Consider the following 9,096-nt stretch of genomic DNA (forward strand, 5'->3'; position numbering starts at 1 on the left):
TTGCTTGCTGAGGAATATCAAGGTATTTGAAGGATATAGGAAATATGAGGTCACAGGACCTCACCAGATGCATTCTACTCTGCATCTTCTCTTCATTTTCAAGCACTGGCAAAATGGAGTCCCACAAAGGTCATCCCACAATGCATGACCACTTCTGGTTTCCATGTGAAAAGGCAGGAAATGACATGGGATGGCCAGCCATCCCAGAAGATGGGGAAAGACAGTAGAGAATGAAATAAATTTGTTTGCTCCACTTTTCCTCGCCCGTCTAATGAAGTCCCTAGATTAACTAATCACACGGAGTAGTGTGAGTGAGGTGGCGGCAAAGAAGAAGAAGGAGGAGGGCCGGCTGTTTGCTCTCAGGCCTCTTCCGCCATGAGTTCCATCGGCACCGGGTATGACTTGTCGGCCTCCACATTTTCTCCAGATGGCAGAGTGTTTCAAGTAGAATATGCCATGAAAGCTGTTGAAAATAGCAGTACAGCAATTGGGATTCGGTGTAAAGATGGTGTAGTCTTTGGAGTGGAAAAACTAGTTTTATCCAAACTTTATGAAGAAGGACTTCTGGCTGATGCTCGGTCTTTGGCTGACATAGCAAGGGAAGAAGCTTCCAACTTCAGATCCAACTATGGTTACACTATACCACTGAAACATCTTGCAGACAGAGTGGCTATGTATGTACATGCCTACACACTATACAGTGCTGTCGGACCTTTCGGCTGCAGCTTCATGTTGGGCTCCTATGACAATGATGATGGTGCCCAGTTGTACATGATTGATCCTTCAGGTGTTTCATACAGTTACTGGGGATGTGCCATTGGAAAAGCACAGCAGGCTGCAAAGACAGAAATCGAAAAGCTCCAGATGAAAGACATGACTTGTTGTGATGCTGTTAAAGAAGTTGCAAAAATAATCTACATAGTCCATGATGAAGTAAAAGACAAAGCTTTCGAATTGGAACTCAGTTGGGTTGGAGAAATAACTAAAGGAAAACATGAAGTTGTCCCAAAAGACATTAAGGAAGAAGCTGAGAAATATGCTAAGGAATCTCTGAAAGAAGAGGATGAATCAGATGATGAAAACATGTAACATGTACTTACTTTTAACACGAGATTTAATGTATTTCCCTTTATGTATGTCCTGGAAGAATATTTTGAGAGACCAACTTGCACTAAACATTTTTCCAATTATGCTTTTGATTTGAGTATTATTGGACCAACGAGTAAAACAAAGACAAAAAGGCTGGTATGATAGCAGCCTACACATATGTATTCAGCCGTACAAGCAATTTAAGAACTGCATCATCTCGGTTGGGTCCTTATTACACAAAAAACCACTGCTCCAGGTTTTGGAAGGGTTGCTTTCCTCTTCTCTGGGGCTCATACTGTATTAATAGCAACATTCTGTTGAGAGCAAACCGATGTACTGATGTGATTAAAAAACTAATCACACATTAAATGCAAGGCCTATGGACTGAATCTGGTCCACCACATCATTTTAACTGGCCCATGAGACTTCCAATGGTAGGACAGCATAGTTACATTTATACAGTCTTATAATTACAAATGGCCCTTGAAAGGCAACCATAAGGCTGTCAGTGAAAAGAAGTGTGACATTCCAATGGATACCACTAAAAAGTGACAGTTCTCAGCCCAGGTATGTGCTTAAAAACTCCCAGTTCCAGGATTGCTTATCAGGTCCCATCATCCTAGAACCAGACAAGCCTACCCCATTCACTCCATTTGTCTCAATGTTTATGCAATCAAATTCTGACAAACAAATAAAATAGCACAAAGTAATAGTGGTAAACACTACAAATTGCTATGTAAGAGAGGTAAACCCTGTTAATGTGACATGTAACTGTGCTTGTGGATAAATAGCCCATCCCATTCCCAGTAATTATTCAACAACCTGGATTAAAGGTTTCAAGAGTCAGTTATGGAAATTCTTCTTGGGGAGAAGGAAAGAAAAATTAAATTGTTATTGGCTTCATTGGAGTTGGTCATTCCTTGGCATTATATTTCTTTGCAGCAGGAGACTCCATGGCAATCAGGAAAAAATCATGGATCTCTTTTCAGAATGTGGCGACAGGTAGTTTTAAGACACCAACATCGCCATATCTTTAAATTAAATTTTACTACTGCATGCAGACCCGTAGCTAGGATTTTGTTTCGGGGGGAGCTGAGTTTGATTTGGGGGGGGGGGGGGTGGGGGGTGGGGCTGAGTCTGAATGAAAGAGGGTCTACCTTAGAAAACCTTTTGCATCGTTATCCCAATAGCCCCAATAGCCCCATGCACATGGTGATCAGATCATGATATGAATAAACATAACAGTTTAAATAATGTACCAGTAAGGTCTTTTCGTGGACCGCCATGAGAATTTCGGGGGGGGGGGGGGCTGAAGCCCCCCCAAGCCCCCCCGGCTACATGCCTGACTGCATGCATTATGAAATGAATACCACTGTAATTTATTGCACACATTGATAAATGAAGGAAATGCTAGATTTCAGTTAGAGATCAGAGAAAATAAAAAGGTAATAAGTTGATTTTCTTTTCAATTCAAGCTTGTGGATCTCTTGAAATCATTCTGTGGACCCCTGGTTTAGAACCACTGCTTTAAAGTGATCTGCTATATTGATTATAGGCTGATGTCATAATAATAGTTAATTGTGACACCCCCTGTGTAATCTCTCAATGCATGGACAAATGGGGAGGTTTTATTAGTATGCCATAAATATCAATGGCTCTGATGTGTGGGAAAGGGGGGACATCAGATGATTTAGGTGATATATAACATTATGGGTTTAAGTCATAAAATATATGAGCCATAGGACATGATTCATGTATTCTGAACAATAAACGTGTGGTACTCTGAAGCTCCTGTATGTCTTGGAGAATTTCTTTAACAGTAAGCATATCTCTACAGCAAGGCAGCTTTAACTACTAAGCAAACCTGAAGCAGAAAGGAGATTGAAGTGTGAGTGGGGGGGGGGGGGGGGGGGAAATGCACTACTCCACTGCCAGTAGATTAAGAGAAAATACAGGGGTTTTTAAAGGCAGCCCAGGGTAGGTTAGCTCTAGGTCAATCGCTCTTTCTTCTTTGGGAAGTGGGGAAGCCTCCTTAAAATGCCTTGGAAATCTGTGTGCTGCAGAGAAAGAGTGTTGTGCACATGCCCGTCTCCACTAGAGTAGAAACAGCTTTAACTACTAAGCATTAAACTTGAAGCAGAAAGTAGATTTAAGCATGGGGGGAGGGGGAGAGACACTACTCCAGGGCCTGAAAATCAAGATAAAAGAGAGGGTTTTTAAAAGGAAGCTCAGGGCGGAATAACTCCAGGTCGATCGCTCTTCCTTCCCTGGGAAATTGAGACACCTCCTTTAAATGCCTTGGAAAGCTGCATGCTTCAGGGAGAGAGTGTCCTGCACATGCCCGTCTCCTATAGAGTAGAAACAGTTTTAAACCTGGTCTCTTTGACAGACAGAAGGGAAAGGATCACAGAAAGAGTGGCATCTTAATAAAGAATATAAGAACAAATGATGCCTAAAATGATGAAAAGGGAAACCTGGAAAGTTCCTCCGCCCCATAATGAGCTGGATAGAAAATGAATCTTTCAGCTTCCCAGACTGAAAATTGATTTCTGTTCTCCTGAATTCAGGAAACTCTCAAAAAATGGATTCGGACCCCTACTGAAATCTGGGATACCAAAATGGATCACAGTTTATCCAGACTGCACAAGCCTACTTAGTACATCTATTTTCAAAAAACAAAGTAAACAAACAGACAAAACACAATTATGTTCCTGTAGATTATTTCAAAGGGCTGATTTTAAGTATAACTAAGTCTAGATAAATATATCTGACATATAGATGTTTTGTCAATTTATTTCATACTTTAATTGGTATTAGTGTAGCTAAGGATGAGTAAGACTGTTGATTGACATATTTAAATATACATTATTTTACCTTCAAACATTCCCACATTTCTTTTTGGATATGAGGTTCAATAAAAAAATATTTTAAGCAAGATTGGAACCATAACATTTTTATTGTACTACACATGTTGACAATAAAATGTTTGACATTATTTCAAGCAATAACAGGAAAGCAGTCATTTTATTAATAAATGGTACTGTTAGTAATGCTTATAAAGGTAATCTTTTGAATAATATATTCATGACCCATGCTATTGAAAGAATCATTCCAGTATTCATTCAAGTTACATGTTTCTACGCAAAATGTACAGAGGTGAGGTCTGCCTTGACAGTGTTCATTATTCGCTCAAGTAAATGCTACAAGTTAGAGCAGATTAGAGTATCAGCCCATGGAGGCTGACCTTGGTGGTGATTTGGTTGAATGCATCTGCTATGATTAAAATACAACAGGTGGCGGAAGCAAATTAATCTCGGTACAGCCAAGCACCTTGATTGCAATGGAAGTGGGTAGCAAGAGGAGGAATAAATTTGACTGTTCTTGACTGAGCAGGGCATTGATGTTCAACCTTGGCCACAATATATGCTAGAGGCCAAACAACAAGGAACATTCAGCCACAAAAAACATCCCCTTAAATTTATTACACAACAATGCATCTCCCACAATCATGTGGTATTCTTTGAAAAATATTTCATTGGAAGTGCACTTGAGCACTTTAGTTCCTTTAACCTATTAGCAATGACAAAAGCAGCCCAAAAGCTGAATAATTTAAAAAATAAAACCCTGCTAAGCAGAACAATAACAGTCAATGAAGTTTTCAGAAACCCAAGGTTGCTGATATTCCGCACACCTTACATGCAAGGTGTATGCAAGGTGTGTGGAAGAGGGAGAGATGTAAGGAGTCTCTTCCAGCTAACTACAGATATCCTTTACATTCCCTGTTTTTGTACATATGCACAACCTCAGTAAATATATAGTTTTATGACATATCCTCTTCTTAGACCTCGCAACTCCAAGATTTCCTGGTAGACACGGATTATCTGGATCCGGCGCAGTCTGGCTTTAGTACCGAGACAGCCTTGGTCGCCTTAGTGGATGATCTTTGCCGGGAACTTGACAGGGGGAGTGTGTCCCTGTTGGTTCTGCTGGACCTCTCTTCGGCCTTCGATACTGTCGATCATGGTATCCTCCTGGGACGCCTCACGGGAATGGGCCTTGGGGGTACTGCTTTGCAGTGGCTCCAGTCCTTCCTCGAGAGTCGCTCCCAGAAGGTGTTATTAGGGGACTCCTGCTTGACCTTGCAGCCATTGTACTGTGGGGTCCCGCAGGGCTCAGTACTGTCCCCTATGTTGTTCAACATATATATGAAGCCGTTGGGAGAGATTATCCGAAGTTTTGGGGTGCGGTGTCATCTGTACGCAGATTATGTCCAACTCTGTTACTCCTTTCCACCTACTATTAAGGATGCTGTCCAAGTACTGAACCGGTGCTTGGTCGCTGTAACAGACTGGATGAGGGCTAACAGATTGAAACTAAATCCAGACAAGACAGAGGTCCTCCTGGTCAGTTGAAAGGCCAAACAAGGCATAGGGTTACAGCCTGTGCTTGACGGGGTTACACTCCCCCTGAAGGCGCAGGTTTGCAGCTTGGGAGTGATCCTGGACTCATCGCTGAGCCTGGAACCCCAGGTCTCGGCGGTGGTCAGGGGAGCTTTTGCACAATTTATTTATTTATTTTATTTGGTAGTTTTGTATACCGGTCTTCTCACCTCCATTCGAGGGACTCGGGGCGGTTCCCAACATCAATATTACAGACAGTCATTAAAACATCATATTTCTAAATCATACTAAAACATTAAAACATTGAAACAATTAAAATGGCAAAAATACAATCTTATGATTACAGTGGTCAGTCGTCATCAAAGTCATTATTTGTCGTCCTCCATCCATATCACAGGATCATGGCTCATTTGTTGAATGCCAATCCCCAAAGCCAGGTTTTCACCTGTTTCCTGAATGTTAAGATCGAAGGGACAGTTCTGATCTCCAGTGGAAGGGAGTTCCAGAGTCGAGGGGCTACCACCAAGAAGGCCCTGTCTCTCGTCCCCACCAGCTGCGCCTGTGAGGCCGGTGGGATCGAGAGCAGGGCCCCTCCAGACGATCTTAGTAATCTTGATGGCTCATAGGGGAGGATACGTTCGAACAGGTAAATTGGGCCGGAGTCGTTTAGGGCTTTATAGGTTAAGACCAGCAATTTGAATTGTGCTTGGAAGCTGACTGGCAGCCAGTGGAGCTGGCGCAACAGAGGAGTAGTATGCTCCCTTTACCACGCTCCCGTTAGTAACCTGGTTGCCGCACATTGGACTAATTGAAGCTTCCGGGCAGTCTTCAGAGGCAACTTGTGCGCCAGCTGTGCCCGTACCTTGGGAAGTCTGATCTGGCCATGGTGGTCCACGCTCTGGTTTCATCCCGTATAGACTATTGAAACGCTCTCTACATGAAGTTGCCTTTAAAGACTGCCCGGAAGCTACAACTAGTCCAACGAGAGGCAGCCAGACTACTAACAAGAGCTGGGTACAGGGAGCATACTACTCATCTGTTGCGTCAGCTCCATTGGCTGCCAGTCAGCTTCCGAGCACAATTCAAAGTGACCTATAAAGTTGACCTATAAAGCCCTAAACGACTCCGGCTCAATTTACCTGTCCGAACGGATTCTCCCCTATGAACCATCAAGGTTATTAAGATCTTCTGGAGGGGCCCTGCTTTCGGTCCCACCTCCTTTGCAATCGCGATTGGTGGGGACGAGGGACAGGGCCTTCTCGGTGGTGGCCCCTCGGCTCTGGAACTCCCTCCCGATAGAGATTAGATCTGCCCCTCCTGACTTTTAGAAAGCTGGTAAAAACATGGCTTTGGAATACTGCATTTGCAGAATGGTGATTGAGTCAATAACTGCTGACCACACAGGCGGATGGCGATGAATTTATGATTTATTCTGACAAACTGACCTTTTGTAAGTTGTATAATTGTATTTTAATGTATTTTTGTACTATTGTATTATGATGTTTACTGTGGTTTATCTTATTGTATTTTAACCCTCTGCGGTTAGCTGGCCTGAGTCCCTCTTCGGAGGTCGAGAAGACCGGGTTATAAAAGCTCTAAATAAATAAATAAATAAGACCTGCAAAAACACTGAAGTTCTGTCTTGATAGGAGCAAAAAGAAAACAATGTAGACAGGAGGATATGTAAGCTCCTACTAGTAAATGTCAAGGCACCCAAGGTTTTCTGCTGCATCCACTGGGTATGTTAGCAATATTAACATAAAAGTGTTTGTACCAGCACAAAATGGGCGTATGTCACTAGTTGCCTTTAATGTGGATGTTGTGTAGTGGGTTGGGTGGGGTGGGGGCAAATGAGAGTGTACTCAACATTGTTCTCTATTTATTTATTATCTTTATTTATACCTTTCTCTCTGTGGGGACTCAGGTGAGAATAGAGGTTGTGCTAGGAAGGGGAAAAACTAGGCAACTACACTTCTTTAACAGGACTTCATCTCTCTTTTAATGCAACACTCATAAAATTTAGCCTGCTTGTTAATTATCAAAATTCTGAGAATTGAAGTCTAAAACATCTTATAAACCAGAGTCCCTTCTATCATTCATCTGCAGTTCCTCATCTCCAGTTCCTCTTGAACCTAGAATTATACTAGGGTAGGCAAAATATGATCTTCCAAATGTTGTTGGGATTGCAGTTCCTACAATCCCTTATTATTCACCATCTCAGTTGCTGGGAGCTACAGTCCAACATCTTGAAGGCCATACCCCCACCTCCTGATGTTATGGTAAATGCCACAGGAGAGAAAGGTCTGCAGATCAACAGGGCAACTCTTGTCATGGATAGCTTGGAAAGTGAGGATAAGGAGATACTGGTGGAAGGCTCAACAGTAGTGTTTGAGCCCAGCAGCTACCTTAACCAAGCTCTGAAGGAACATCCATAGAAGGAGCTACTACTTCCTAGCCTGCAGAACAAGTGAGTTCCTCTGGGCAGGCTGAGGAAGAGTTCACTGTTCCAGCTTTCATGGACCTGTGATGAGAGGAGTCTCAGTTGTGCGCATCCTTGAGATTACCCGAGAAGAGAGCCAGCAACAGGCAAAACCTGTAAATTTAGAATTTAAGAAGCTAAGGGGTGATACTTTGTTGCTGGCTGTAACATCAGTTCTAGAAGGTAGGAGCATGGACTCTTGCTATATTGTGTTTCCTGAAATTTAGACTTACCTTGGACCTCAACTGATAGATTCTGATTCAAGCTTGTATTCTGGACATTCTGGCAATGGCTTATGACCCTGAAATGGACATTTGGCTTCTCTATAGTGTTATCCTGATAATGTTTGTAACTCTGATGGATTATCGGCTTGATTAATGCTCCAATGATATATAGGCTCTGTTTCTGACAACTCTACTAGTTGAATGTAATCAGCTAGTTAACTTCTATTTCCTTGTCTTTACTGTTGTCCAACAAAAAACCCTGCTTTTAAATTATCTGTTCAAAGTGCACTCGCTAATTAAGTGCACAATATCCTACCTTTTCTTACCCAAGAGACCAGGCTTTCACCTTAAATCTGCAGATTTATATTTACCAAGCTGCCAACAGCACGTGGCTAGCAACTGTTTATTGTTATGTCGGCTTAGCCTGATCAGAAGTTAGAGGATGCTTTCTACATTAGTAGCACTTTTTTTCTCTCATGCTCCTGCTTGGATCCTCCATGTGATATATATTCCTTGGAAATGTTGTGTACAAAAACATTTGGGTGTTATTTGTCTTCATGAGTGCCTCTGCAATTCTGGTAATCTTTCTTTGGGAATTAGAAAGATTTATACCAGCAAGCTGTGGGAAATATGTATAAATTGTATGTTTTATATAGTTTTCAGCCAACGTGTCATGAAAGCTGGAGTGTTTCTTAGTTTCTTATATGGATTCATACTATGTTTAGATGAAGGTGTCCTGGAATGGGCCATAGATTATTTAAGTATTTACAGATGTTAGTTGTGTCTATGCAGAACCCGATTAGCCTCCTTGAGCAACTGACTTTTGATAATTAGCTGGAAGCAGAATGCAGACAGAGGTTTTACATAGAACCTACTGTGAGTCTATACATTTTAAGAAAACTTT

The 9,096-nt window shown here is 42.0% G+C and overlaps 1 pseudogene; it reads left to right on the plus strand.

Moving 5' to 3' along the window:
* The first annotated feature begins 303 nt into the window (after positions 1-303).
* LOC132771460 (proteasome subunit alpha type-3 pseudogene) lies at positions 304-1,190 on the plus strand (annotated as a pseudogene).
* The last annotated feature ends 7,906 nt before the right edge of the window (positions 1,191-9,096 follow it).

The sequence above is a fragment of the Anolis sagrei genome, chromosome 3, assembly GCF_037176765.1.
Source record: "Anolis sagrei isolate rAnoSag1 chromosome 3, rAnoSag1.mat, whole genome shotgun sequence".
NCBI lineage: Eukaryota > Metazoa > Chordata > Lepidosauria > Squamata > Dactyloidae > Anolis > Anolis sagrei.